Raw genomic sequence first — 23,343 nt, forward strand, 5'->3', positions numbered from 1 at the left:
TCTAACAAGCTCCTAGATGGAATGTATCTCAAACATATGAATAGCAGCAAAATGCCTAGCAAAGTTGTACTCCACTGAATGCAAAGATATCCGGCTGCCGAGACCTTCTGGTTTGGCTGGAGTCAGAGCAAGCACCAGATCAAATCAAGACGACATCAGCCATTCAGCCCCATTGAGAGTGTTATATCCTGTCTCTGGTGAGGCAACAGCTGAAATCCTAATTTCTCTTACCAGGCCTCACTACATGAAATGCTCAGCATTTCCTAGCATAGAATATTGTGCCCTCTGGACAGACTGTTGGATTCGATGAACCCTCGGTAATCCCATGTTTACCAGCATTGCTCAGTGAAATCAGATTTCAGAGGACAGCATATTCTTCCATATGGTGTGCATGGGACTAAGCCTTGCCAATTAATTTTCTAAGTCATCAGGCATTCCCCTCTCCCTCCACCACCAGAATTCTGATTTGTACCAGGCATATGTTATTCAATGACATCCTCCCCTCTCCCCGTCCATGCTAGCAATTCACCAAATATCACCATCTTCTTCCCTATTGGTCTACCAATCACAGCCTTCTGTGCTATTAGGTGTAGTCATGTGACTGGGTTGTCGCCAATGGAATATAAGTAGAAATGATGTGTGTGGCATGCAGACCAGGCCCATAAAACTCTCTCCCCACTCTTCTAAGTGCTTTCCCCTCTGCCAACTTTGTGCAAATATGCTCAGCAACTTGGAAGCCATGTGCTACAGATGGTAGAGCCACAAGATGGAGAGGGAGCTTCCTGCCAATTATGAACACTTCTTTTTTGTCTTTATGGAGAAATGCAGTTCTTTTGTGTTTGAATCATCCTACCATTTGTAAGGTTTTTTTTTTTATAGCTGCTAAACATATTTTAATTACTATACCTTGCAACCATCACAATCTACTTTCCATGGACAAGCAGAACTTGGGGATATGGAGAGAGAACCATGAGTCACCCAGTTGACAGCATGGCCTGCACCCCATACTAGAGAGCAAAGTGTTTGTTGGAGGAATGAAAGAGAGTCCCTTCTTCTTCATGGATCCCTCTTACTCTGCCTCTCTGCTGCTAGACTGTTGCAAGAGGGCTTAGGAGAGTCTCTCTATGAAGAGAAGAGAGATGGTGAGCCAAAGAAGGACTGCTGAGATCTACTTTTTGTATTGGTTTTAAGAATGAGAATGATGAGATATGCACCCAGTGTTCATAGCAGCACTATTCACCATAGGTAAGACATGGAAGTAACCTAAATGTCCATCAACAGTGGAATGGATAAAGAAGATGTGGTACATACATACAATGGAACATTACTCAGCCATGAAAAAAGAAAGAAACAATGCCATTTGCAGCAGCATGGATGGACCTGCAGATTATCATATGAAGTGAAGTAAGACAAAGAATGATATCACTTATAGGCGGAATCTAAAAGAAATGATACAAATGAACTTATTTACAAAGTAGAAATAGATCCACAGACATAGAAAACAAACTTACGGCTACCAAAAGGGAAAGGGGAAGACAAATTAGGAATTTGGGATAAGCAGATACAAACTAGTATATATAAAATAGATACTCAACAAGGTCCTACTGTATAGCACAGGGAACTATATTCAATACCCTGTAATAACCTATAATGGAAAAGAATCGGAAAAAGAATATATATAACTGAGCATTTTGCTGTACACTTGAAAGGAGAGAAGGTAGGGAGAATAAATGATGGTGATGATAAGCAACATGATTAACACATGCCATCACTGTTATACAGTTTTACACACACTACCTCATTCATTCTGCAGAACAGTTCAATCATTAAGTACTATTAATATTCTCCTTTCACAAAGGCAAAAATAGAGGCCCAGAGAGATGAACTTGACTACTCTGCTAGAGGCAGAGCCAAGAGGCAAACCCAGGCAGCCTGCCTCCAGTTCTCACGCTGGTACCCACTGTACTGGACAGTTTCAGGGTCTGGGAGAGATCCAACCATCAGTGAAAGGTAATGTGTGTGTCTGTAGTTTCTTCTCTGTCTTCCGAGTGAAACTTCAGCTGGACAGAGCAGGAACCTGGCAGAATCAGGGAACCCTAACAACTGGAGAACCCTCAATACATGTGGCATAGTCATATGAAGAAGCCCTTTGGGCAGCTCACACTTGGCCAACTATATAGTCTATTTTTCACCATTGCTCCTGGTTTAGACCAAAATAACACATTCAAACATAACCTCATGGGGACCTTAAATGAATGAATACATGCATGCATGTATGATAATAGGTTCAGTTTCTTTATTCTTTTTTTGCCACACTAGTGGTATGTGGGATCTTAGGTCCCCAACCAGGGATCGAATCCACATCCCTAGCAGTGTCTTAACCACTGGCCCATGAGGGAAGTCCCTCGGTTTCTTCCATGCCTATTTCCTTACACTTACAACTTATTTGTATCCTCATAATTTTTAATTTTTATTATCTTGAAAAATTATATAGCCAAAAAGTATATGCAATATATAAGTATATCTGAGGATAATAAAATGCACATCTCTGCATGCACAACCAAGCTGAAGATAAAAAACATTCTAGGATGTTTGAAGTGCCCTGTGTACCCCTTCTTAGTCTTACTCCTTTTCCTATTTGGAACCAGTCTGTTGCTCCATGTCCAGTTCTAACTGTTGCTTCCTGACCTGCCTACAGATTTCTCAAGAGGCAGGTCAGGTGGTCTGGTATTCCCATCTCTTTCAGAATTTTCCACAGTTTATTGTGATCCACACAGTCAAAGGCTTTGGCATAGTCAATAAAGCAGAAATAGATGTTTTTCTGGAACTCTCTTGCTTTTTTGATGATCCAGCGGATGTTGGCAATTTGATCTCTGGTTCCTCTGCCTTTTCTAAAACCAGCTTGAACATCAGGAAGTTCACGGTTCACGTATTGCTGAAGCCTGGCTTGGAGAATTTTGAGCATTACTTTACTAGCGTGTGAGATGAGTGCAATTGTGCGGTAGTTTGAGCATTCTTTGGCATTACCTTTCTTTGGGATTGGAATGAAAACTGACCTTTTCCAGTCCTGTGGCCACTGCTGAGTTCTCCAAATTTGTTGACATATTGAGTGCAGCACTCTCATAGCATCATCTTTCAGGATTTGAAATAGCTCAACTGGAATTCCATCACCTCCACTAGCTTTGTTCATAGCGATGCTTCCTAAGGCCCACCTGACTTCACATTCCAGGATGTCTGGCTCTAGGTGAGTGTGAGTGATCACACCTTCGTGATTATCTGGGTCATGAAGATCCTTTTTGTACAGTTCTTCTGTGTATTCTTGCCATCTCTTCTTACTATTTTCTGCTTCTGTTAGGTCCATACCATTTCTGTCCTTTAACAGTATATTTACAGCTAACCACCATCTTTAATGAAGCATAAGGAAATCTTGCACCATCTATGGTAAGTGAAATGCCCCTCCAGCATTTCACCTACCCACCACATTACTATTCATTACTTAACTGAATAATTTCACCATTAAGCACACATCCATCCTTGAGCCTAGTTCCAGGAGAATCCACTTTGCTTTATGTACAGAATCAGAAACACTGAGCTTAGATGCATGATCTGCATTCCCACTCCAAATTTATAGAGGTCATGTGCCCCCTCTGCATTTTGTTGAGATTTCTAGGGCTGTTCCACAATTTCAGGGTCCAGTCATCTTCCTGGAGAAATTTCACTACTTGCCTTGTAGAAGAAGCACAATCAAGCCAGAAGCCACCTCTGGGGCATCCTTACCTATCAAGAGATTTAAATCCAAAGCAAGAGGCAAACTTTTATGCAAAATGAATAAAACAAAACCAGGTTGGGGAGGAAGGGAAGACTGCAAATATTCTGACATATTTCAAATGCCAAAAGCCCACAAGTCTATTTTCATACATGCATGTATTCATTCATTTAAGGTCCCCATGAGGTTATGTTTGAATGTGTTATTTTGGGTCTCAGTCAGAAGCAATGGTAAAAAATAGATTATGTATTTGGCCAAGTGTGGGCTACTCCTTGTCAATTGCTTCCACCCCTGTCATTTGTCTCTCTCAACACCTTTACCCTGATTTATTGTCCTGTACTTAAAATGACATTGTTTACTTATTTTTATAATCTTATAATAAAAGTATTATATTAATTTTGATAATATATAAATTATTTACTTTAGCCTAATTACATTCTTTCTTCTTAACAAGATCTTGGTTACCTCTGTATCTAAGCTTCTCTCACAGTCTGTCATACAGTACCTGTTCAATAAATATTTGCTGAATAGTGAATGGATATATGAATGCAGAATTGGAATTTGAAAGAAAAATAAATATATAATTTTTTTACTCAAAAGTATGTGCTATTATTTAACTATGTCAACTCATTTTCTGCATTCATAATTAGGGACCAGGTAACATTAATCTAGCATTTAGCAGGACCAGTACTCTCCACATGAATAAGACAGTATTAACATTAGAACACAGCTGACTTTTGAGCAAAGAACTTTTCTATTAGGTTTTGATCACAATCGAGTCTCCTTCATCTGGACAAAAAGAAAACCTCCTTTGAGTTCATTTCGACCCCATCTCCCATCCCCAGAAAATGCTCCCCTTTCCCTCTCCCTTTAAACTACACTCCGTGTCTGAACTTTCAGCATGTTTTCACTTCCCAACAAGCCTTTCACCAAACAGCTTTCACTCATGTCATCACGATCTCCAACCGCTAAAACCCACAGAAACTCTTCTGCTCCCAACCTTCCTGAGCTCTTGGCATCATTAAATGCATCCCTTCCAAAAGCATCCTCGGGACTTCCCTGGTGCTCCAGTGGCTAAGACGCTGCACTCCCAATGCAGGGGGCCTGGGTTCAATACCCAGTCTGGGAACTAGATCCCACATGCTACAACTACAAAATTCTGCATAATGCAACTAAAAGACCTCGTGTGCTGCAACTAAGACTCAGGGCAGTCAAATAAATAAATAAGACCCAGAGGGATGGTATGGGGAGGGAGGTGGGAGGGGGGGTTCAGGATGGGGATTCATGTTGATGTATGGCAAAACCAATACAATATTGTAAATTAATTAGCCTCTAATTAAAATAAATAAATTTAAATTAAAAAAAAAAGAAGCATCCTGTTCATGGTGCTAGCATGACACTAGTTTTTCTGCTTGTCTCCCTAAGGCTCTGAATGCTCCCTCAGAACCCCCTTGTCTCTTCTATTTCACCTTGAAGTCTAGTTCATCCCCTTTTTTTCTCCCCTTTCTTCTTCCTCCCGATTTTCTACCCACGTCATTCATTCTCTGGCCTGTTTTAGCCATTGCACCTCCCTCGGCCACGGGTAGAAGACTTGTATGCCTAACTCTTAACTCTCCATCTTCATCCACTTGTGGCAGAAGCATCTCCATCTTAACATGTTGCAAACCGGATGTGCGCACTCTTTCTCCCATCCTAGGGATTCCTCTCTTTGGGGATGGTCCCACCACCTACCCACACAGTTTATCAGGAATAATTTCTGATACTCCTTCTTCATGTCCACATCCCAACCAGACAGTTAAACATCCGACACTGTATTTCACTCCATTCCCATGGCCCCATTAGTCTTCACTTGCTATAACAATATAAGCTTCCTTAAAAGCAATTTGTCTCCATCAATTAATTTACTAAAGATATCATTTTAAAACCCAAATCTTCTCATGTTTAAGCATTTCAATTTCTTCCAACTGCTCTTAGTATAAGACTCAAAATTCTTACCTGGGTATTTCACATTCTAATTCTTCCCTCCAATCCTCTGCCCATACCCGACATAGAAAACTCTCATTATGAAACTCTCAGTTTAAGTATATTTTCCACTGTAAACCCCTATCCTGATTCCCAGATAGGTGAGAGCTCCATTATCTGCTTTCTTAGCAGACTCTGTACATGGACATCACCAGATGGTCAACACCGAAATCAGATTGATTATATTCTTTGCAGATGGAGAAGCTCTATACAGTCAGCAAAAACAAGACCAGGAGCTGACTGTGGCTCAGACCATGAACTCCTTATTGCCAAATTCAGACTTAAATTGAAGAAAGTAGGGAAAACCACTAGACCATTCAGGTATGACCTAAATCAAATCCCTTATGATTATACAGTGGAAGTGAGAAATAGATTTAAGGGCCTAGATCTGATAGATAGACTGCCTGATGAACTATGGAATGAGGTTCGTGACATTGTACAAGAGACAGGGATCAAGACCATCCCCATGGAAAAGAAATGCAAAAAAAGCAAAATGGCTGTCTGGGGAGGCCTTACATTTAGCTGTGAAAAGAAGAGAAATGAAAAGCAAAGGAGAAAAGGAAAGATATAAACATCTGAATGCAGAGTTTCAAAGAATAGCAAGAAGAGATAAGAAAGCCTTCTTCAGTGATCAATGCAAAGAAATAGAGGAAAACAACAGAATGGGAAAGACTAGAGATCTCTTCAAGAAAATTAGAGATACCAAGGGAACATTTCATGCAAAGATGGGCTCGATAAAGGACAGAAATGGTATGGACCTAACAGAAGCAGAAGATATTAAGAAGAGATGGCAAGAATACATGGAAGAACTGTACAAAAAAGATCTTCATGACCCAGATAATCACAATGGTGTGATCACTCACCTAGAGCCAGACATCCTGGAATGTGAAGTCAAGTGGGCCTTAGAAAGCATCACTACGAATAAAGCTAGGGGAGGTGATGGAATTCCAGTTGAGCTATTCCAAATCCTGAAAGATGATGCTGTGAAAGTGCTGCACTCAATATGCCAGCACATTTGGAAAACTCAGCAGTGGCCACAGGACTGGAAAAGGTCAGTTTTCATTCCAATCCCAAAGAAAGGCAATGCCAAAGAATGCTCAAACTACCGCACAATTGCACTCATCTCACACGCTAGTAAAGTAATGCTCAAAATTCTCCAAGCCAGGCTTCAGCAATATGTGAACCGTGAACTTCCTGATGTTCAAGCTGGTTTTAGAAAAGGCAGAGGAACCAGAGATCAAATTGCCAACATTCTCTGGATCATCAAAAAAGCAAGAGAGTTCCAGAAAAACATCTATTTCTGCTTTATTGACTATGCCAAAGCCTTTGACTGTGTGGATCACAATAAACTGTGGAAAATTCTGAAAGAGATGGGAATACCAGACCACCTGATCTGCCTCTTGAGAAATCTGTAGGCAGGTCAGGAAGCAACAGTTAGAACTGGACATGGAACAACAGACTGGTTCCAAAGAGGAAAAGGAGTACATCAAGGCTGTATATTGTCACCCTGCTTATTTAACTTATATGCAGAGTACATCATGAGAAACGCTGGACTGTAAGAAACACAAGCTGGAATCAAGATTGCCAGGAGAAATATCAATAACCTCAGATATGCAGATGACACCACCCTTATGGCAGAAAGTGAAGAGGAACTCAAAAGCCTCTTGATGAAAGTGAAAGAGGAGAGTGAAAAAGTTGGCTTAAAGCTCAACATTCAGAAAACAAAGATCATGGCATCCGGTCCCATCACTTCATGGGAAATAGATGGGGAACAGTAGAAACAGTGTCAGACTTTATTTTTTTGGGCTCCAAAATCACTGCAGATGGTGACTGCAGCGATGAAATTAAAAGACGCTTACTCCTTGGAAGGAAAGTTATGACCAACCTAGATAGCATATTCAAAAGAAGAGACATTACTTTGCCAACAAAGGTTCGTCTAGTAAAGGCTATGGTTTTTCCTGTGGTCATGTATGGATGTGAGAGTTGGACTGTGAAGAAGGCTGAGCGCCAAAGAATTGATGTTTTTGAACTGTGGTGTTGGAGAAGACTCTTGAGAGTCCCTTGAACTGCAAGGAGATCCAACCAGTCCATTCTGAAGGAGATCAGCCCTGGGATTTCTTTGGAAGGAATGATGCTGAAGCTGAAACTCCAGTACTTTGGCCACCTCATGTGAAGAGTTGACTCACTGGAAAAGACTCTGATGCTGGGAGGGACTGGGGGCAGGAGGAGAAGGGGACAGCAGAGGATGAGATGGCTGGATGGCATCACTGACTGGATGGACATGAGTCTCAGTGAACTCCGGGAGTTGGTGATGGAAAGGGAGGCCTGGCGTGCTACGATTCATGGGGTCGCAAAGAGTCAGATACGACTGAGCGACTGAACTGTACTGAACTGAGTACTTCTTAGTACTTGTCACAAGGGTAATAAAGTGATTATAAATAATAACTCTACAAATTATTATTTTATATATGTATGTCTGTGTAGGAGGATGACGATTCAATGAGGTCAGCAGTTTGCCTATGGTTTTTAACCACTTTCTAACCCTTTTCTGCATCAAAGCATGAGGAGAAAAATGATATTTACAAGGGAAACTGGAATAAGGAGGACAAGAGGCTACTTCCAGCCAAAGGCCACCAACCTGTGGTCTCTGGTTGGCTGAGACTCTGCCCTCCACCTTGGGCTGGAGTAATAAATGTGTCAGCACACATGGCTACTGGGCTAGTTGGCAAACTCGCCTTTCCACTGACATTATATCCCTAGGGCTTGCATAGTTTTTCTACTCTAACACATTGCTTTTCCCCCTTGCTAGAGATATTTAAGATGAGTCTAAAGGAAATTTACTCCAAGTCTAAAGTTTACCCAGTAATCATCCAGCAAGGCCTTGGAGACGTCACTAGTTTAGGAGATGAACAAGGAGATTGTAAGTACAAGCCCATGTGGGAAGGGAGGAGGAGGGCAGCCACAAAAATGTCAGTGAGGGCTTTCCTGGTGGTTCAGTGGTAAAGAATATGCTTGCCAATGCAGAGGACAAGGGTTCAATCCCTGGTCTGGGAAGATCCCACATGCCACATGGGAACTAAGTTGGAGAGCTGCAACTACTGAGCCTGTGCGCTGGAGCCTGGGAGCTACAGCTGCTGAAGCCCAAACGCCCGAGAGGCCTGTACTCCATGACAAGAGAAGCCACCGCAATGAGAAGCCTGTGTACTGCAGCGAAGAGTACCGCTCACCACAACTAGAGAAAAGCAATGGAGACCCAGCACAGCCAAAAATAATTAAGTAATTAATACAATTTTGAATAAAGCCAGTGAATACAGGCATTACAAAAGGAGCTCCAGCATGCAGAAGCCTGGACTTATGGTGCCCAGTTTTGATGTATTGCAGACTGCTCTAAGGGGAACTAAAGGAAATCTAAGTACCTACCTACAGGACTTCCCTGTTGCTTAAACAGTAAAGAAACTTCCTGCGATGCAGGAGACCAGGGTTCGATCCCTGAGTTGGGAAGTTCCTCTGGAGAAGGGAATGGCAATCCACTCCAGTATTCTTGCCAGGAGAATTCCATGGACAGAGAAGCCCGGTGGGCTACAGTCTGTGGGGTCACAAAGAGTCAGACATGACTGAGTGACTAACACACACACACACACACACACACACACACCCCTACTGTTACATGCTTGGTTGTATATTTTTAAATTATATACATATATTATAGTTCTGATATAGTACATACATTATAAAAGAAAGCAAAATTGCAAACTTAACATGAAACAGATGAACTAAAACAGATCTTAAAAGTCTTGCTAATTAGGATGCTTCATATTTTTATTTACCAATATCTTAAACACAACAGAGAGTAGGTACATAAAGAAGGCTGAAAACTGAAGAATTGATGCTTTCAAACTGTGATGCTGGAGAAAATTCTTCAGAGTCTCTTGGACAGCAAAGAGATCAAACCAGTCAATCCTAAAGGAAATCAATCCTGACTATTCATTGGAAGGACTGATGCTGAAGCTGCAATACTTTGGCCACCAGATGCAAAGAGCCAACTCAATGGAAAAGACCCTGAGGTTTACATGTGTTTACATGTGTTCCCCATCCATGGCTGATTCATGTCAATGTATGGCAAAAACCACTACAATATTGTAAAGTAATTAGCCTCCAATTAAAATAAATAAATTTTAAAAAAAGACCCTGAAGTTGAGAAAGACTGAAGGCAAAAGGAGAAGGGGGTGGCAGAGGATGAGATGATTGGATGGCATCACCAACCCAATGGGCATGAATTTGAGCAAACTCTGGGAGATAGTGGAGGACAGAGGAGCCTGGGGTGCTGCAGTCCATGGGGTCACAAAGAGTGGGACACAACTTAGCAACTGAACAACAAAAACTTGTTCTTGAGTCCATACTCTATAAATATATGTTTTGGTAGGGCTATAGTTAAAATATTTGGATGCATATGAATTTGAGCTTGGCACCAGCAGACTTTTGAGCCAGTCGCAACCCACTGTGAAGAATTAAACAGGGGCCAGTGTACAGGGGTATAATTGGCTCACTTATATAAAAATGAATCAAAATAAAACTACCCTTTTCCTGCTTTTCCAGAATGGTTCTTTTCCACAAATGGTTATATTTCCACATCTGACAGTATGGAAAGAGACTCTGGATTCTTTACCAGCCATGAGACCTTGGGCAAGGTATGTATTAATAAACAGTTTACATGTTATTTTCCTTATCAGGAAAATGTAAATACTGATAGTGACATTAGAGGTTTGATAAGTAAAAGATTGTATGCATAATAGGGGCCCAGTGTCAAGAATATAGTAAGCACTCAATAAAATCTAACCATTATTATTTATATTTCTGCACATATGTATAAATATATAAATATACATAAGTACAACGATAGGATGCTGCCATCTTTGCTTGTCAATAATGGTCAACTCAGGGAATTCCCTGGTGGTCCAGTGGTTAGGACTACACACTTTCACTGCTCAGGACCTGGGTTTGATCCCTAGTCAGTGAACTAAAATCACACAAGCCACACTGTGTGGCCAAAAAAAAAGTCAACTATCAGCACTTTCATACAGTCCAAGATAACACACACCATGAGAGCCCCTCTGATCTTGGGACCTGGCGGTTTACCCTCTAAGACTTAGATTCAATGACCCACAAAGTTGGCACCTGCTTTCATAACCTTAACCTATATTTAGAAATCTTGGAGCCTAAAAGTATTTATCACCTTGTACTATTTCTTGGGAGGAAGACTCTTCGTGTCAAATTCCCTTTGTGAGAGCCTGAGTTGTCGCTGCCCTCATCAAGAGGGTGGGCAAATTACAGCCACAGGCCAAACGGGCTGCCCTGTGTTATTGTAAATAAAGTTTTACTGGAGCAGAGCTATGCTCATTCATTCACTCATGTATTTTCTGCTTCTTCTCTAAGAGCAGAGTTGTGTAGATGTGAACACTGTGTGATTCACAAGGCAAAAAATATTTACTCTGCCCTTGTATAGAGGAAGCTCATTACCCCCTGGTTGAAATTTGTTTTTGTTGCTTAGTCATTTTGTCATATCTGACTCTTTGCGACCCCATGGACTGTAGCCTGCCAGGTGTCTCTGTCCATGAAATTCTCCAAGCAAGAATACTGGAGTGGGTTGCCATTCCCTTCTCAGAGGATCTTCCTGACCCAGGGATCAAACCCAGGTCTCTGGCGTTGATGTGGATTCTTATACTGCTGAGAGACCAGGGAAGGCCCTGGTTAAGACTAGAGATCTGCAAAAGAGTCCACACCTTTCCGGGATGGACAAGATATTCTAGTGTAGGGCAGGGGAAAGAAAACTTTTCTTGATGGTCATTTTTCTCATTATAACACAAGGGAACAATTAGATCAGCAAGGAGGAGTGGCCAGTGGCTCCTCTGCCCTCATTTTCTGGTTGTCAGCATATCGCGAAATAGTGCGCTTTATGAATGCCTATGCAGTGTGTCTCCAGATTGTGTTACTGAATGCTAATTAACTTGAATCCCCCAAATGGACAAGTGAGTTTAAAAGATACCAGTAAACAACAATAGTATTAATAATACTAATAATGCAAGCATGGGGCAGGGGTAGGAGGGATGAGATGTGTATCAGTCATGTTAGAAATGAAAATCAATCAATTTTTTAAAAAAAGGTCAGCCAAGAGAAATTCAAAATGATCAAGAAGTTTACTTGAAATAAAGTTTTCATGTAGCACAAGTAAGAATAAAATTCAGCTGAAACTAACACAACACTGTAAATCAACTATACTTCAATAAAAAAAAATTTGTTAAAAAAGAAAAAAATTCACAAGGGTGAAAGAGGAGTGTGAAAAAGCTGGTTTAAAACTCAACTTTCAGAAAACTAAGATCATGGCATCCAGTCCCATCACTTCATGGCAAATAGATGGGGAAACAGTGGAAACAGGGACAGACTTTAGTTTCTTGGGCTCCAAAATCATTGCGGATGGTGACTGCAGCCACGAAATTAAAAGACGCTTAGTCTTTGGAAGGAAAGCTATGACAAACCTAGACAGTGTATTAAAAAGCAGAGACATTACTTTGCTGACAAAGGTCCATATAGTCAACAACAGGATATACATCCAAAGCTTTTAAGTAGCTACATCTGAAGAGGGAGGAACAGGGACAGCCTAGGGAAGGGAACAGAGGAGATTTCAACTTCTATCTCCATAATTTCATTTATATTAAAAATATGCACAAATTAACGTATGTTTATTTTGAGAAATAAGTGGATGATATTTTAATATTATTTTAAACATCTTTACTGTATTTCAAAAAGTATTTTTGAAATAGTCTTCAAAAGGAAAGTTTTTCCTCCTTTTTTTTTTCCCTAAAGATGTGGACACTTGCAAGCATGTTTTATACAGCCTCTCTGTGCTTTTTAGTAAAAAGGACCTTGATATATGCCTGTAGTAGTCAGTGGTGTAGCTGAGTTATTTACCATAAAATATCTAATTTTTGTTTTGCCTTTTTTTTTTAAAGCATCCCCACTTATATCAATAATCTTAGTGTTTCATTTCCATGTTCATTTGGTAATCCATGAAGCTATGGGCAGAATGTACTTGGGTCATTACATTTTTCCCCCATTATTAAAGCATCATACCTACACCTAGAATAATAATGCAAATTCAGCAGAGATATTTTCTCACGGTTGAGACATTTCTTAATAGATGGCCTGTATCCTATTAGACTTTGGCCCAATACAATCATCGTATACAGACTCCGGCTCCAAGAAGAAATATAGATTATGCTGCTGACATCCAGTTTCATCAGGTTGATGAATGGATCCAATCAATTCCTAAGCTTTCAAAGACTCTCTATACATTTTCTGTCATGCTGAATTCGTATGAGAACATTATATTTAAATCCATTATAAAATGTGTTCTCTGAAAAGAAAGAGAAATAAAAAATCTGGTGCCCTAGAGCTATAGCAGTAAGTCAGAAGAAGTTACAAAAGCACTTCAGATGTTAGCCTTATGGGTCCTCACGTTGAGGATGGGGAACCTTTGATTTTCAAAGACCATTTATGATGAAAGGCTCCTGTAAGGCTGTAAGAGTGAGGGCATCTATCAAAGCACTGAGCATTTACATTTTGCAAAATACCTAAGAGGGTCACTTAGGCTGTAACTACTAAAGAGGTAGGTTCTGGAGTCCCTACGTTTCCTACAGCACAGTTTCAAATGATGCCAAGGAGACATCAATCATTGAAGCCCATGGTGTCTTTCTGTCCCAAGTGGGTTCTAAAGCAAACAGAAATTCTTCAGAAAGGATCAGAAGAAATATGTTTCTCTGTTAGAACTCTTTTTCTTCAGGGATAGTTGCCAGAAATTGCTTTCCACAGCTAACACTAAAAATTTCTCATTTAGTTTTGTAAGTTTCAGGCCTGATGAGTTGCAACATGATTAGAAATTTGTAATTTACTGCAATTGGAGTTATGTTTTCATTTATGCAAATATCTTTTTGCAATTTGTTATGTAGCCACAGGAGGCAGAGTTCCATATTAAATAGAGCCCTCTAGAGAACTGATAATGTTCTCAGATAAATGCTTCCTCTTTTGGTAGAGCTCAGAAGGAAGAAAAATAGAAATGTTTGCAAAGATATAGGATAGTTGAAGGTGCATTAATATAAAATATTGTAAATTATATATAAAAGACTAAGTATTTTTATCTTTTAGATTTCAAATGGAATGTGGTTATGCAATATTTCAGATGAAATAAAGTATTCTGGTTAATCAAAGTTCTGGTTCCTAAAACTTTCACAAGATATAGATTATCTCCTTTTAAGGAATCAAGATTCAGGAAGGTAATATTAAGATTATTCTTAAATACAATCTTTAACTAGTGTAACTGAGCTCTTACTGTATGCTAATCACTTTAGAATATTATCTCTTTCAATTTATTACTACACATATTGTTAAACATGATTCCACTGGAAAAAAAAATAATTTGTCCTTTACTTGGGAAAATTAGATAGACTGATTGGTAGAGATTTTCAAGTGATAAAATGGTTGCTAAGTAAACCATTTCATTATAAATAATGAAAATGAAAGGAAAATATTAACAATTGAACTGCAAAAAACTTAGAACTATGTTGAATATTAAGGAATTCTAGCTTAACTATCTTAATCTTTTTCAACTTTACAGGTAGCCCACTATGAACCATCAAGGAAACTGATACCGTCAAGTACATACAGATAAAATGTATGCATTAGCAACTCCAGCGCCTGGTGAGAGCAACCTTCCTGTTGCTACATAAAGACCTTTTATAAATGAATAAGAAAAAGACAATGGGGGGAAAATAGGAAAACCAACTGAACAGGCACATTCCAACAGAGGAAATTCAAATGGTCAATATCATATGAGAAAATGTTCAACCTCATTGGCAACTAGGTAAACGCAACTTGAAACTCTTAAGACGCCACTACATACACATCAGAGCGGCATCTGCCAGTACTCACGTATCAGAATGGCAAGATCTTTTTACATATACGGCTTTGATAGATGTTACTCAATATGCCAGCAAATTTGGAAAACTCAGCAGTGGCCACAGGACTGGAAAAGGTCAGTTTTCATTCCAATCCCAAAGAAAGGCAATGCCAAAGAATGCTCAAACTACCGCACAACTGCACTCATCTCACACGCTAGCAAAGTAATGCTCAAAATTCTCCAAGCCAGGCTTCAGCAATATGTGAACCATGAACTTCCTGATGTTCAAGCTGGTTTTAGAAAAGGCAGAGGAACCAGAGATCAAATTGCCAACATCTGCTGGATCATCAAAAAAGCAAGAGAGTTCCAGAAAAACATCTATTTCTGCTTTATTGACTATACCACAGGTATGTCAAAGCCTTTGACTGTGTGGATCACAATAAACTGTGGAAAATTCTGAAAGAGATGGGAATACCAGACCACCTGATCTGCCTCTTGAGAAATCTGTAGGCAGGTCAGGAAGCAACAGTTAGAACTGGACATGGAACAACAGACTGGTTCCAAAGAGGAAAAGGAGTAAGTCAAGGCTGTATATTGTCACCCTGCTTATTTAACTTATATGCAGAGCACATCATGAGAAACGCTGGGCTGGAAGAAGCACAAGCTGGAATCAAGATTGCCGGGAGAAATATCAATAACCTCAGATATGCAGATGACACCACCCTTATGGCAGAAAGTGAAGAGGAACTAAAGAGCCTCTTGATGAAAGTGAAAGAGGAAAGTGAAAAAGTTGGCTTAGAGCTCAACATTCAGAAAACGAAGATCATGGCATCCAGTCCCATCACTTCATGGCAAATAGATGGGGAAACAGTGGAAACAGTGGCTGACTTTCTTTTTCTGGGCTCCAAAATCACTGCAGATGGTGACTGCAGCCATGAAATTAAAAGACGCTTACTCCTTGGAAGGAAAGTTATGACCAACCTAGATAGCATATTGAAAAGCAGAGACATTACTCTGCCAACAAAGGTCCGTCTAGTCAAGGCTATGGTTTTTCCAGTGGTCACGTATGGGTGTGAGAGTTGAACTATAAAGAAAGCTGAGCACTGAAGAATTGATGCTTTTGAACTGTGGTGTTGGAGAAGACTCTTGAGAGTCCCTTGGACTGCAAGGAGATCCAACCAGTCCATCCTAAAGGAGATCAGTCCTGGGTGTTCATTGGAAGGACTGATGTTGAAGCTGAAACTCCAATACCTTGGCTATCTCATGCGAAGAGCCGACTCATTTGAACAGATCCTGATGCTGGGAGGGATTAGGGGCAGGAGGAGAAGGGGACGACAGAGGATGAGATGGTTAGATGGCATCACAGACTCAATGGACATGGGTTTGGGTGGACTCCAGGAGTTGGTGATGGACAGGGAGGCCTGGCGCGCTGCAGTTCATGGGGTCGCAAAGAGTCAGACACGACTGAGCAACTGAACTGAACATGGATGGAGAGCAATGAGAACCCACACACTGTTGATGGGAGTAAATATTATAAAATCACTTTTGAGTGTGTCTGGCAATAAAGCTGAAAATGTGTACAGTCTATGACCTAGTGATTCCAGTTGTTGCTCTCTAAACCCCACAGAAATGCATGCTTATGTGCACTAGGAAACATGCCCTTGAATGTTCCCAGCAGTATTGTTAATAGATGTTCCAAACAAGAGCACCAAATAGTAGGTCCACACCATGCTTAGAGCAAGAAAATGAATGAACTACACCACCTTACAACAGCAGGGAGCAATTTTAAGCACAGAAGACTGAGATACGGAAGCCAGATGACATATTGTATGATTCCATTAATATATATTTCAAATGTAATCCAAATTAAATTAAGCTATTATTATACAGTGAGCTTTCCAGGTGGCTCAGTGTTAAAGAATATGTCTGCCAATGCAGGAGACATGGGTTCGATCCCTGGGTAAGGAAGATTCCTCTGGGGGAGGGCATAGCAATCCACTCCAATATTCTTGCCTGGAGAATCCCATGGACAGAGGAACCTGGCGGGCTACAGTCCATGGGGTCACAAAGAGTCAGACATGACTGAGCATAGACACATATACTGTACATCAATTATACTATAATTATATGATAATTATGCATAACTCCAAAGGACACAAAAATAATACAGTGGAAGTCAGGACAGTGGTCTCTGGCAGGAGGTTGGGTGGGCTTAGGATTGGGAAGAGCCAGGTGAAGGCCTTCTCAGGGACAGATGCCCTACTATGTTTTGACCTGCAGGGAAGACACACTGATGCTTTTCAATAATTTGTTAAATTAAATCTTTACATCTTATGCACATTTTGTATGTTGTCTCACAAGATAAAAAGAAGAATTTATTTCTGCCATAGTTAGTGAATGCCTAGGGTACCCTGGGCTTGTGCTTGAGATAGTTCATAAATTAAACCAGGCGAGGCAAAAGAGAACTGAAACCAAGGGAATATCATTGATCTTATTTCATTGGAGTTATCAACCAGAGTATGATTGGAAGATGCTCCAGTTAAGAAGGAAAGGAACAGAAAAACTGGTGACTGAATAGAGCCAACAGACTGTCAATGGTTCCAAAAATCTCTTACACCCGGGAGGAACTTTATCCTCTAATGAATTTCCTCCTCTGGTTTCAGCACTGTCCTCGAGCTTATTTGAAAATTGCATGACCTCTCTCTCTGGTTCTTTGTACTCTTTCTGCATTGCCTGTAAGGATGTTTTTGTCTTTTTATTAATTTCCCTGAACTACTGACCATGCACTTATACCATTCATTATTTGGAGGAAAAGCAAAGAAATCAACTTCAATCAATTTGAAAGCCCCCAACTAAGTGTTGGAGCCTATGGGGTAAACACAAAAATCAAACTTGAGAACTTTTGACCTTCTTCTTACTGATATATGTTGAAAGCAATTACATGAATGTGTATTTCTGCCCTGGAAAAAGAACAGAACAAAACACGCAGCCAGGACTAAAGTTCCCACAAACAGCTAACCGAGCCATATTTTGACAGCTTTCTCTACTACCATAATTTAAAACCTTGAGTGTGATAAGAGAGTTTTCAACAAAGGTTGTGACTCTTGAGTTAAGCAGTTTAGAAGCTGAACTCTGAAGACGAGAGTGGGCCTTTAGTCAGAATGTACTTGTGCGTCAACCAGTATAGTGGCTAGAAGAACAGGTTGTAATGGGTAATAACCTACCCATTTTATTGTGAGCAGCACAGGAGACCAAATTTCAATGCAAATCCCTTAATTAAAGCAAGCAAACGTGTGTTCTACCCAGGCAGCCAGGTAAGAGTGGGAAGTGAAGAAACTTGGAATAGATTTGTCATAAAGATGATGAATAAGGGATGACTACTGAGATGAAAGTACTCTTATCTCTGTTAAAATACCTTGCTATATCCTGTTTAAATACATTTCAAAAACACTCTCTGGGAAGCTTAGACAGTAACTTCAAATCTTTCCAGAAAAGCACATCTACTATCCACGCTAAGTGTGTGAATCAGCTATGGTTGCTAAGAGACCAGAGCTTTTAAATTAGCTCTACCTTCAAAGGGCAAGGTTAGGAGGAAAAAAATTCATTTTCTCCTAATTGGGGAAAAGAAGTATGCAGCTTCATGTTTAACACTATAGAATGTCTCTATTTGTCGCAGAATTCATTTGCATGTTGCTGGAAATCATTTAGAACCATGTGTCCACTAACTCCTGGCAAAACAGTTTGCACCAAGGGAATGTTAATTAAGAAAAACTAATGCTTGTTTCTGATTAAATGTATGCAGAGAGTTAAGCTTTTTCTAGAACGATGTAGAAACTTCCAACATGTTAATGTCAAAGCTGTCTTAACCTTCTCAATCTATGCTCTTCACTTCCTCATCCACTTAAGACTTCTACACTCCTAGTCATCTTTTAGAACAAAACACTGCCTAAAAATTTTCCACCTCTAAAATCTTGGACTCTGAAGTATTGCTCGCAGTTCACAACCTTGTCTGGTATGGTTATCTCATTCTTGGACTCTCAGGTTTCTGCCTTTAGCATTTGGCAACATTATGGAAGGATTGCTACCAAGGTACAAAACGCTGAAGGATAAGCAGATTTTGGAGGTGAAAATGATGAGTTGAAGTTTAGATACAATTAGCCTACTATGCCTTTAGACAATAAATGTATCTGGAGCTCATGAGAGAGAGAGAGAACCAGTCTGAAGCCATTGACTCACAGACAACAATGAGGTCATGGAAAGTGGTGAGATCATTCAGGTAAGAGAAGAGGGCTTAGAGTCAGTGTCTCAAGAACTCTAGCATTTAAGAGATGATTAAAAGGAGAGAGCCTTAGAGTGGCCATAAAAGCATGGTACATATAAACCAAAGAAAGATAAGCATTGAAACATGTATGTTACCATATGTAAAATAGATGACCAGTGCAAGTTCCATGCACGAAGCAGGGCACCAACGCCGGTGCTCTGGGACAACCCCGAGGGATGGGGTGGGGGAGGGAGGTGGGAGGGGGGGTTCATGAGGGGGGGTACAGATGTGTACCTGTGGCCAATTCATGTTGAGGTATGGCAAAAATATTACAATATTGTAATCATCTTCCAATTAAAATAAATAAATATAAAATACTTTTTTTATTTTAAAAAAGAAAAGAGTACATCATCATCCAAGGCAGGAAGTGAGAAGTGTGAAGACTCTTCATTGGATTTAGCAGCATGGAGGTCACCAACGATCTTGGTAAAAAGTAGTTTTGATGACATGGAAGTTGTAGAATAAAACATGGAGTAAGAGAGGACAGTGAAGAAATGGATAGTATTGAGAATCCTTTTGAGAAGTTTGTGTGAGAAGGGGAAGAAAAATAAAGCATCCATTAGATGAAAATTGGCTAGCAAGAGGGACTTTGAAATGGGAGAGGTGTGAGTGAGCTTGAATGCTAATAGAGAAAGACCTGGATCCAGAGCATGGGTGACACCTAGGCTTAGAAAGGAAAAGATATTTTGCCACTGTAAATCTGGCTTGCAAATTTGGTGATGGGCTGTCTAATAATTTTGATTTCCTCCTTGAAATAAAAGGAAAATTATCTGTTGAGTTTACAGCAGAGAGCTCACTGGACTAAATGTCACGCTTTAGGTGTGGTCTGAGCAGTGCTCTGGCTCCATTTCTTTGTCATCCCCTCAGCCCTTCCCTGAGGCAATGGAGAGGAGAAGGCAATGGCACCCCACTCCAGTACTCTTGCCTGGAAAATCCCAGGGATGGAGGAGCCTGGTAGGCTGCAGTCCATGGGGTCGCAAAGAGTTGGATATGACTGAGCGACTTCACTTTCACTTTTCACTTTCATGCATTGGAGAAGGAAATGGCAACCCACTCCATAATTCTTGCCTGGAGAATCCCAGGGACGGGGGAGCCTGGTGGGCTGCCGTCCATGGGGTTGCACAAAGTCGGACACTACTGAAGCGACTTAGCAGCAGCAGCAGCAGCCCTTCCCTTTTTCAAGAGTCAGTCTTCTTCCAAGACAGGCTTTCCCCATAATGTAAGATGCAGAAGTTCCAGTCTTCACATGTGCATACCACAGTATCCATAAGGAGAGAAGGTCTGTGTTTCAGATTTGCCCCAAAGAAGTCCTGAGATGCACTCAGATTGTACAGGCATAGGTGATACACCCACCCATGAGTAGATGGCCAGAAAGATGACATGTTTTGACTAGCTTGTCTGAATTCATGTTTGACTCATGGGCACATGAGAAAAATAAGGGCACCTTGGTTCAGTTCAGTTAAGCCACTCACTCATGTCTGACTCTTCGTGACCCCATGGACTGCAGCATGCCAGGCCTCCCTGTCCATCACCAACTCCCAGAGTTTACTCAAACTCATGTCCATTGAGTCAGTGATGCCATCCAGCCATCTCATCCTCTGTTGTCCCCTTCTCCTCTCACCTTCAATCTTTTCCAGCATCAGGGTCTTTTCCAATGAGTCAGCTCTTCACATCAGGTGGCCAAAGTATTGGAGTTTTACCTTCAGCATCAGTCCTTCCAATGAATATTCAGGACTGGTCTCCTTTAGGATGGACTGGTGGGATCTCCTTGCAGTCCAAGGGACTCTCAAGAGTCTTCTCCAACACCACAGTTCAAAAGCATCAATTCTTCAGTGCTCAGCTTTCTTCACAGTCCAACTCTCACATCCATACATGACCACAGGAAAAACCATAGCCTTGACTAGATGGACCTTTGTTGGCAAAGTAATGTCTCTGCTTTTTAATATGCTATCTAGGTTCGTCATAGCTTTTCTTCAAAGGAGCAAGCGTCTTTTCATTTCATGGCTGTAGCCACCATCTGCAGTGATTTTGGAGCCCAAGAAAATAAAGTCTGTCACTATTTCCATTGTTTCCCCATCTATGTGCCCTGAAGTGATGGGAGCAAATGCCATGATCTTAGTTTTTTGAATGTTGAGTTTTAAGCCAACTTTTTCACTCTCCTCTTTCAATTTCCTCAAGAAGCTCTTTAGTTCTTTTCAAATGCACCTAAAACCCGTGAATCTCCAAGGAAACAGAGGGTTGTTTGAAAGGGGGGAAGCAGAGGTAGAAGGAATGTCCTTGTGACCTGAGTGCTCTCTTGGATCAACTCTCCTACCCTGGGTTGACAAAAGGGGTGCCATCTAACAGAGTCTCGGAATCATCCCCATCAATATTCAAGTCGGAGAAGACAACTGTCAACAGGCAATGTTAAACCAGAGCAAGGACAAGAATGGGTTTGTGAAACAGACGACTAATAAGGACCTACTGTATAGCACAGGGAACTCTACTCAGTGCTCTGTAATGACCTATGTGGGAAAAGAATCTAAAAGTAGAGTGGATATATGTATAACAGATTCACTTTGCTGTACAGCAGAAACTAACAACATTGTAAATCAACTATATTCCAGTAAAACTTGATTAAAAAAAAAAGAATGTGCCTGTGGTCAGCTAGCTGCATAGGCTTGCACCAAATGATTCATTCATAATGCGGTAACACAATTCAGCTCTTTGGACTCACTTATCGCTTTATGCTAGGGAGAAGTTCCCGTATTTTTTTATCCTTGGCTGTAATTGTGTGTCCTTCTCATAAATACTGTGATTTGTACTGCATCTTATGATTGATATGCTATGCTTAATTGATTTCCCCTCTTACTCGAATATCCCAACTCCCCCATAATATTGCCATTATCCCACCACCAGTTAGTATACATTTTTCTATGAGAAGTTTTGCCTTTCTAGATGGTAAGATATTATTACCTACCTGTCAAAGTATAGTTCTGATACAGGTAAAATATATATCCAGAAATAGCTTGCACCAAATGTCTGTACCATAGATCAGTGTTTATGCAAATTTAAATCTTCAAAGCAAAAGGAAATTCTATTATATTACCAGTCCCTGCCTTAGTAGAGCTTAACTTTACTCTTCTCTCATCTCTGCCACTTTATGAACATCCGTGGTTACTGGAATAAAACTCCTATCAGGTGTGAAAGTAGAGGCTGAATGTGTTTGAACTCACATTTCTATAGTTTAAGACTGTTTTACAACTTGGACTTGTCTCTACTGTTCTCCTTTATGTGACTTTCATCATTATTTGAAAAGCGTGTACTTCTTCATCTGAAGTACCTGCTGGTTCAATACTCGTCACACTTCCTTGATATCATATTTAGAGAAAATTCTCCTCCTGCCCTATTGTCTGATGTTTCCCCCCACCCCCATCCACTGGAATCTATTTCCAAGTAAATAGAATAAGAAGTGGTTTTACGAGCATTAAACAAGTAATTCTCTGGCACATTAATTTTGAAAGCTTTGGATGGTAGCAACTCTGGAGAAAGAACAAATCTCAAGGTTGACATTTTCTACTCTGGGGAAAAGAATGCTTTTATTCATAGATTACCTAAAGCAGGTAGCTGGACATTCAATGATTTAATAAAAATATAAACAAAAATATGATTGAGTGCCAGATAGTGTATTAGACAAGGGAAAGAAAATTTCTCATTTCTAACATAACAACCTTGCAAAAAAGAATTTATCATCTCTATTAAACATCCCAACAAATAAGTCCCAGAGGCTGGAGTCCAAGACTAAAAATCCCACCCTCACCATGCATCACTTACTGTTTTCGAAAAATGATTACTAAAAGCCGATTTTTATGCTAGGCATTTTTAAGGCACTGTGATCTTTTGTTTTACAAAACTTATCCTTGAGAGATGTGATCTATTATCTCACCATGTTATGGTAGACCTTTGCATCACAACGACTTTTTAAATTCCCACTTCTGAAATGTGGGTAAAATTATAATAAATGGCCACTATTAATCTTGATTTTATTTCATCTATTTCCATAATAAATTTGTGAATGCTTGTTGTCATTTTGATGAAAGTGGCATATCTAAGAAGAATGAATTAATATGTAGTATGTGTCAAAGCAATGATTATTGACATATTGACAAGATTTTGCCTTACTACAATTTTCTCTCTTTAAGGACTCAAGGTAATGAAATGATGGGAGCTTAGCTTAGCCCACAACTAGTTGAGTGAACTTGGGTCATTTCTTCACTTATAAAAAGAAAGGTAATAATACCAACT

At 40.2% G+C, this 23,343-nt stretch overlaps 1 long non-coding RNA gene and 1 other non-coding gene across 2 annotated transcripts in view; one reads left to right on the forward strand and one right to left on the reverse strand.

Moving 5' to 3' along the window:
* Positions 1 to 23,343, reverse strand: part of LOC123331988 — a 192,736-nt gene that overhangs the window by 51,490 nt on the left and 117,903 nt on the right. The window lies entirely within an intron of this gene.
* TRNAG-CCC lies at positions 4,823 to 4,895 on the forward strand. Its single transcript has one exon. It is a non-coding gene; the product is annotated as a tRNA-Gly (tRNA).

Source organism: Bubalus bubalis, chromosome X (assembly GCF_019923935.1).
Source record: "Bubalus bubalis isolate 160015118507 breed Murrah chromosome X, NDDB_SH_1, whole genome shotgun sequence".
Taxonomy (NCBI): domain Eukaryota; kingdom Metazoa; phylum Chordata; class Mammalia; order Artiodactyla; family Bovidae; genus Bubalus; species Bubalus bubalis.